Source organism: Capsicum annuum, chromosome 3, assembly GCF_002878395.1.
Source record: "Capsicum annuum cultivar UCD-10X-F1 chromosome 3, UCD10Xv1.1, whole genome shotgun sequence".
Taxonomy (NCBI): Eukaryota; Viridiplantae; Streptophyta; class Magnoliopsida; order Solanales; family Solanaceae; genus Capsicum; species Capsicum annuum.
In genome coordinates, this window is record NC_061113.1 from 129,586,208 (window position 1) to 129,594,891 (window position 8,684).

Sequence of the window (8,684 nt, forward strand, 5' to 3'; positions counted from 1 at the left end):
GAGTTGTATCAATATCATGTTTACTCGGGTCATCTAGAACTTGCCCCATTAGTCTCTCAAAGCAAAATTTTGATTGTATTTGGTTGGTTGGATGATCTTAGGCCATCTTTGTGACATTTGAAGTCCACTTAGCTTAAAAAGACTATCTTTGTATAGAATTTATCCCTAGTCAGCCACTTTGAGCCTTTGGACTTTTACTTTGCAAACACATTACAACGCCATGAGCCATTCCATTTTATCCCTCTTTTTAACCATACCCTCTTTGAACTTTAAAATATAACTTGACGTTAAAAGCCTATATTGGTGGTGGTAAGGATTGAAGGAAGTAAATTTGGGCCACATAGTTGTAAGTGAATTTCTATGAGCTTAAGCATTAAGAGAAAATTAATAAGAAAAATAAAGGACCAAACAAAGGAAAGAATTGCTTGATATTTTCAATTAAAAAGGAAATAAAAGAAAAGGGGTGATCCAAGGTAATAAAAGTAGGCATTTGTAAAAGAAAAAAAGAAGTGGCCCATAGACAAGAGGGATTAAATACTGTGAGGTAGATGTTCAATAAGGGTATATCTTTATTGTTCCTAAATGATATCCTAACCTACCCTAAACCTATGTTAAAAGCTCAAAAAGCCTTTTGAGATCTCTAATAATTTACTTTCATTGTAGCGGTGATGAAAAATAAGGGAAAGCCTATGGTATGACACTTGTTAGCATAGACAATTCTTATGAGGGAGAGAGTTCTGCACTTAGATTCCTCTTCACGACCCGAACTAGGGCCTGGCCGTGATGAGCATTTCGAACCATGGAGACCCGAAACACCCTTATCTATTTGGTAATCATGCACCTAATTCATATGATCAAAGCAATGCGGAAAAACATAATAATTCAGAAACATAGTCATAAATATGAAAAGAGACAATAACGGGAAAAAAAGGTTCCCTCAACATCAATTATCCTCTGAACAACTGTCTGAGAAAATCTCTAACAAATGAATGAAACAATATCTATCTGAAAACTGGGACAAGGCCCCCAAAAGACCCAAAAACTAAATATAAGATAAAAGGACTGCAGGACATAAGACCTTCCGAAACATAGAAGGCTCACCATTTGTCTCTACAGCTCTGTCTGAAATTTCTACTGATTCTCTTGACCCCTAGACTGGGCCTCTGAACTTGAGAGATTAGAGAAGGGAGGGGGTCAGCACAAAAGTACTGGCACACAGAGATATCAAAACAAAATATAATATTTTAACAAAGTATAGTTGAGAGCCATTATAAAGCAATTTCGTATCAAATCATTTCAAAGCACATGGGTGTAATGCAATAGTTTTTCTCAAAAATAATGAAAGGCAACTGAGCTAGGTGGAATACCCTACATAATTTACACCAACTGTCAAACCTCAGTTTTCGTAGAGATTAGAGTATAAGTGAGGGAGAGACACTCAAGACCACACAGCATGGTGTCTCGACCCAATGGTAGTGCCCAAGATCACTTGGCTCGGGCTCCTACCTATAGTCCCAATTTGGGAATGACATGAAGTCAAGTACACAGATCGCTTAGCCTGGTACCAATATTCTGTGTCGGCAAACAAGTTATTCTAGAGATGAGCCCTTGTGTCTCAAACGCCTTCTTCGGGCATCCACCTTTCTCATATAAAATCAATGCATTCAAATTTCATTTAATTCAATCATGTATCGTATTCTGTAAGTTATCGTCATACCCAACTTACAAGACATCAATATCACATCCACATATGCATAATCATGTAAAAACCAAGGTGCTTCATCATTTACAAGTGACGAACAATATTTATTTCAAATTTATGCTCTCTTTTGTTAATCACAATATCATATGGAGTATCGAAACATTATCATGGGAATTTGAAAATAATTTATCATTTATATTTATCAATTTCGGTGGAAAATCTCAAATCAGATATGCATGGTTTCAACCATTGAAGTATATGGGCAAACAATTCCCATTACATAAAGAACATGACTTAAAAATCATATTGAAAGCAAGATATTAACATTTGATTGAAAATCTCCATTTAAAAGCATGCATGTTCATAAAGACTACACCCATGAGATTTTTGGATGACCCCACATTCCTCTATTTCCGAAGATTCTAGATGTTTCTTGAAGCTTGTGGATTGGTGATTCCAAATATGTAATTATCTTCGAAAACCTATGGTTGAATCTTGAACTATTTGGATTTTTATTTTGAAACCATAAGGAGAGTTCTTGAGCAATTTTGGGGAAAGTATGTGTATTATGGTGTTTGAGGGATTAAATCCCATGTTGGTGGTATATATAGGGGTGGAGGATGACCACAATACCCCTAAGGAACAATTAAGGTCAAATCTGTCCCTCAGTTGACAGTTTGGTAGGTTGGAGTAAATCGATTATAACATTTTACTTATATACTCAAATTGGATGAAACCAACTGCATTTGAAAGGGGACTCAAAGAGATTTTGTTTGATATATTATACCTCACACATTTCATTATATATAGGGAGTTATTATCGTTTGAAATTGACCCTGAAATGCTGAAAACTGGGCAATAGGCTATGCGTTTTGCTACTGTTTTGAAATCCAAATGCAGCCTTATGCATTCCAAAAAATTCCTAATATTATCCAAGATGTAATATGAGCTAGCCTGATCATAACGGAACTTGAAAATCTAAAAACGGATGTCGGGAAGGTTTAAAAGTTGTATCCCGAAGATTGCCAGCTAAAATGACTCTAAGTCCTCATTACATTAGAAAAATTTTCAAGTTTTTAAGTCTAAGGGCATTCTATTAAAGGCTAATCCATGCACAACTTTTACGAGGTATTACATTATCTCCTCCTTGGGATCATTCGTCCTCGAATGATAGGTAGGAACTTTTTGAAGCCTTAAATATATGGAATAACGCGGACACGACATGTTCTCTAATAAAAAATACACTGATCTAAAACATGACCATATGGTTGGAACTACTAAATTCTGAATTCTTATATCGGACATGCATATCTAATGCATGGAATACACGACTGAAGCTATTCATAAGCTGAATTCTCATAATGAACATGCATATCTGATGCATGGATCTTTGATTGAGTTGTTCTCATGAACACAGGACTAAATACACTGATAAGTTGACCTTTTTCTATTGAACATTCATTTCTAATGCTCATATATCTGACTGGACTATCGTATGAATGTATGACTGATTGCTCAATGATAACTAGCGCGGATTGTAATAAGAATCTATGCATGCAATTGAATGAGGTATCTCCCCCTTGGGATCCTATGTCCCTCTATGAATGCTCAATTCACTAAGATATTCGGGGAACTGAGGCGATGCACAGGGCACCTACGAATTGAATCATAATTGAACCCCTAGAATCTGAATCGAATGCATGACGCATGAACTAATCTATACTCGCAATTACTAGTATACCCTATCTTGGAATAGTAGCATGTCTGATATTTCGGGTAGCATGAATAAATGAAAAGATGAGAAAATAAGCCATGCGAACCTGCTTGTTAAACTAACTTACTGACTGAATTATGCTGGACCTTTATACTTAACTGGAGTATTCTCTTCAACACTCTCTCTAAGGAAGTTCTAGAAGTAATAGGGAGCCACGAATCTTGGGTATGGATTACACAAGACACCCACTAAGGAATCATCACAATGACACCACTCTATAGTCTGGAATATAGACATATAACTCCTAAATTAGGATAGAATTACCAGACCTTTGGCAACACAACTTCTTACTTTCAAGCTTAGCACACTTCTCGAATATCCCTTAACTATATTATTCCTTATAAATATCATATTCATTCAATTCAGCTTAAAATTCTCATATGAGCATTGATAATTTTTTTTTCTACTAATGTCTAAATTAGCTTAATCCTTACACCGCGATCAGGCCTAACTCTAAATCACAAAAATACAACATGCTATACCATGCTATTATTCTAAACCATATGATTCCACCTTCTATACCTCTTTTAAAAATCACATCCTAAGCATAACATGTCTTACCACTTCAATAACTACTCTGATCTCTTAATATGAAGTTGCTAATGCATATGGCGACCTTTCACTACAATCCCAAAACGTCATTCAAGCCTAATTTATAACCACATGTTAACTTCAAGGCAAACACCTATAAATATATACTTCCCATAGTTTCTAAACTATTATCAATATAACTCCCACGCGCTATCCTAAAAACATACACAGACAAACTTTTCCACTAACCATCAGATATATCAATGACTTGGCCCCAAATAATACTTTATACTTATGGCAGTATATAAACACACATACTATGATATTCCATCAACAAGAACATTTAATCATCACCACTATCATCTCATAGGGCGGGTCACAAAAAGCTTAAAACATAAGACCCTGAAACATGAAAAGATTTTTATACGGGACTAATCACACTATAAAGAGTGAGTGCATGTGTCATGAGTTGCATGACCTCAACTAGAGTTCATAACATAAGGAATGTGATTCCGACTACTTGAATGAACTAGAACAATTATCTTGGAAATGGAAGAGTACGTGACTCTCAATCATATACAGGAATCATGAACTACTATCACAGAACTGGATCGTAAGTCATGAGTAAGCATCCGAATAACAAAAAAAATACTGAGAAAGGAATAGGTTGAGATTCACCCTCACTTTCTGATGTTCTAAATCATACTGCATCATTACTAGAATCTGAGAGCCTTACTTAGTCATTCGTTTTATTATCTCCCCCTTAGCTTCATGTCATCATCTAGAGATTGAGAGATCCCTTACCAGATTCTAACTGAACTACACTTACTGCACTCTAGGGTCTGAAAAAAAATGACAATACATGCATATCATAGACTTAACCTGAATGAATACCTTCTGGGATACACTCTATCTTTCCATAGCCACCAATAGTCATAGTATGGTGCTACACACTTATTTCTATCGGTTCAACCTTCAAAACTCAAACATAGATTCTAACACTTAACATGGCTATTTAGATCACCATATACCATCTAACTAGTCTTTCTTCACTTAACAATTCAATGGTACCACTAGCAACACAAATTATGTAATAGTTTTAGAAAAATATGCCGCAACCTCATATCACCATGGCATACTTCTACACCATACCTACAACATTATACTTTATTACGAATCAATTTAAACTTAAGCCATTTCATACACCGTTCAAGCCTATTAGACCACTTTTATATAACTAACATCATTGATCAAGAAATCATCACATCTACCTTTATGAATTTCAATTGTTCAAACGTAATGTCTAGTGCTAAACATGATTTTACAATCCAACCTTACGCATGATTCTCACTTGGAAACTACGAAATAAATATCAAGAAACACTGGTACAGTAGAACTTCATAACAACAATAATCGACCTTGACCTTACGGTCTTCCATATCATAACTCATTAGCACGCACTATTTCAACACATCAAGCCTACTAATATTTATTCCCACAAACATACATCGTTAATCTCATGCCACTATTCTTACATCCACATCCTACATTAGTTTTAATCCAATTGTCTAGCATCAATCATCTACCACCAATGATTAAGGCAACATAATATACTAATCCATCAAATTAGAACATTCTATCCTAAATACTTCAAAATCTGCTACATAGCTTCTCATAAGTAGTACTAGTTTACAACTACCAACAAAAGAAGTTCAAGGGGTAAGGTCACATAATAGACATGATCAACCTTAATCCTATATTATAACCCCATACAATCTTTTCTACTTATACGGATTTCTCACCTCATACTTACTCTCTCAATCATACATTTAGACTGCCTTCAAATTCCTTAAACAACCATGAGTCTATAATCATAACTTACTCGCTAATATAGCCAATTTCACAATCAAGCAACCAGCACATCACCCTGACTAACAACTCCTTCTCTACCTTATACTAAACTAACTCCCAAGGACGAATTACCTCTTTAACAACTCAATCTCATGCAAACAGATTCAGCCATACATATACTAAACAAATGAAAGAACAACAAGTTGCTAGTGAATCGAAACAGGCCTCACACGGATTCACTAGACTTTGGTTTTGTATTTTGAACAGGAAAATGAGATGGATGACAAGACAAATATACTATTAAATCAAAAGAGCCCCACACGGCTTCACTACACTTTAATTTTTTTTTTCAAAAACATCATGATAACAAGATTACATATTACAAGGGATAGAAAATTGACACATAATATTTAATGGTCTAAGAATATACATATTATTTTGTCTAAATAAAAATCTGAGTAAACCACTTCCTCCATGGACTACCTACCATTCACACACGCTGCTAGCTACCACATTGGTTTATCACTATAAAGGGGTAAATAATCCTCAAACATCAGTTATTCAACTGAAATATTCATTTACACAAAATCACCCTCACATTGACTTCTAACTTTATGACTTTACATCACTAACTTCTTGGTCTAATATCACTAGCAATAGTTCATGACAACAACACTTTAACTTATGCTACTATTCGGGAAGAAATATAGCTCCAATGTTCTTCCATACATGGTCTACATCTGTAACAAGATTTTGAGAGGGACAAAATACACTTAATACCTTAAGCTGGAATGCACAATTCCATCAGGATCAATATTTACATCAGAATCAACGTATATTGATGCACTATTAGACTTCTATCGAGTCTTTGCACAATTTTTAAAATCTTATAGGACTCAATCAGAAAGGACTATATCATGTATATCTAAACTTTTTACACTTGAATCAGCCCAATAATGGGACATGTCTGAGAACATTAGTGTAAGGAAAGAATTTGGGATAACATTACTTTCTTATGGGTGACAGCATAGCATGAATTAGAGCATGAAAGAGGAACATTCTGACTCTATTGCATGAACTAGAACATAAAGAAAGAGACATTCCTAAATTCCTAGTAGCCTCCTCCATATAAGTGTGAGGCGCTACACACCTATAAACAAGACTCTACTCAACACGATTTCGAAGACACATTGGAACCATGAATCATGCTTTCATACCAAGTTTGTCATAACCCAAACTAGGTCCTGGCTGTGATGAGCATTTCAAATATTTCAAACTCGAACTAGGTCCAAACTAGGAGACCTGAAACACCCCTATCTGTCTAGTAATCATGCACCTAATTCATATGATCAAAGTAATGCGGAAAAACACAATAATTCAAAAACATGGTCATAAATATGAAAAGAGACAATAACGGGGAGATAAGGTTCCTTCAACATCAATTATCCTCTGAACAACTATCTGCGAAAATCTCTAATAAATTACTGAAACAATATCTATCTAAAAACATGGACAAGGCCCCCAGTTGACCCAAAACTAAATATAAGATAAAAGGACTACAGGACATAAGACCTTCCGAAACATAGAAGGCTTACCACTTGTCTCTATAGCTCTGTCTGAAAGTTCTACTAGTTCTCTTGACCCCTATACTGGGCCTCTGAACCTGAAAGGTTGGAGACGGAAGGGAGTCAGCACAAAAGTACTGGCACGTAGAAATATTAAAACAAAACATAATATTTTTACAAAGTATAGTTGAGAGCCACTATAAAGCAATTTCGTATGAAATCATTTGAAATCACATGGGTGTAATGCAATAGTTTTTCTCAACAATAATGAAAGGCAACTGAGCTAAGTGGAATATTCTACATAATTTACACCAACTGTCAAACCTCGGTTTCTGTAGAGATTAGAGTATAAGTGAGGGAGAGACACTCAAGACCACACAGCATGGTGTTTCGACCCAATGGTAGTACCTAAGATCACTTGGCTCGAGCTCCCACCTATAGTTCCAATTTAGGAATGAAAATTAGTCAAGTACACAGATCACTTAGCCTAGTACCAATATTTTGTATTGGTAAACATGTTATTCCAGCGATGAGCCCTTGTGTCTCAAACGCCTTCTTCAGGCATACACCTTTCTCATGTAAAATCAATGCATTCAAATTTTATTTAATTCAATCACATAGCGTATTCTGTAGGGTATCATCATACCCGACTTGCAAGTCATCAATATCACATCCACATATGCATAATCATGTAAAAACTAAGTTGCTTCATCATTTAGAAGTGGTGAACAATATTTATTTCAAATTCATGCTCTCTTTTCCTGATCACAATATAATATGGAGTATCAAAACATTATCATGAAAATTTAAAAATAATTTATCATTCATATTTATCAACTTCCATGGAAAATTTCAAATCACATATGCATGGTTTCAACCATTGAAGTATATAGGCAAACAATTCCCTTGACATAAAGAAAATAAATTAGAAATCATATTGAAAGCAAGATATTAACATTTGATTGATAACCCCCATTTAAAAGCATGCATGTTCATAAAGACTACACCCCATTTGAGATTTTTTGATAACCCCATGTACCTCTTTTCTGAAGATACTAGATTTTTCTTGAAGCTTGTGGATTGGTGATTCTAAATATGCAATTATCTTTGAAAACCTATGGTCGAATCTTCAACTATTTGGGTCTTTATTTTGAAACTCTAAGGAGAGTTCTTGACCAATTTTGGGGAAATTAAGTGTATTATGGTATTTTAGGGATTAAATACCGTGTTGGTGGTATATATAGGGGTGGAGGATGACCAA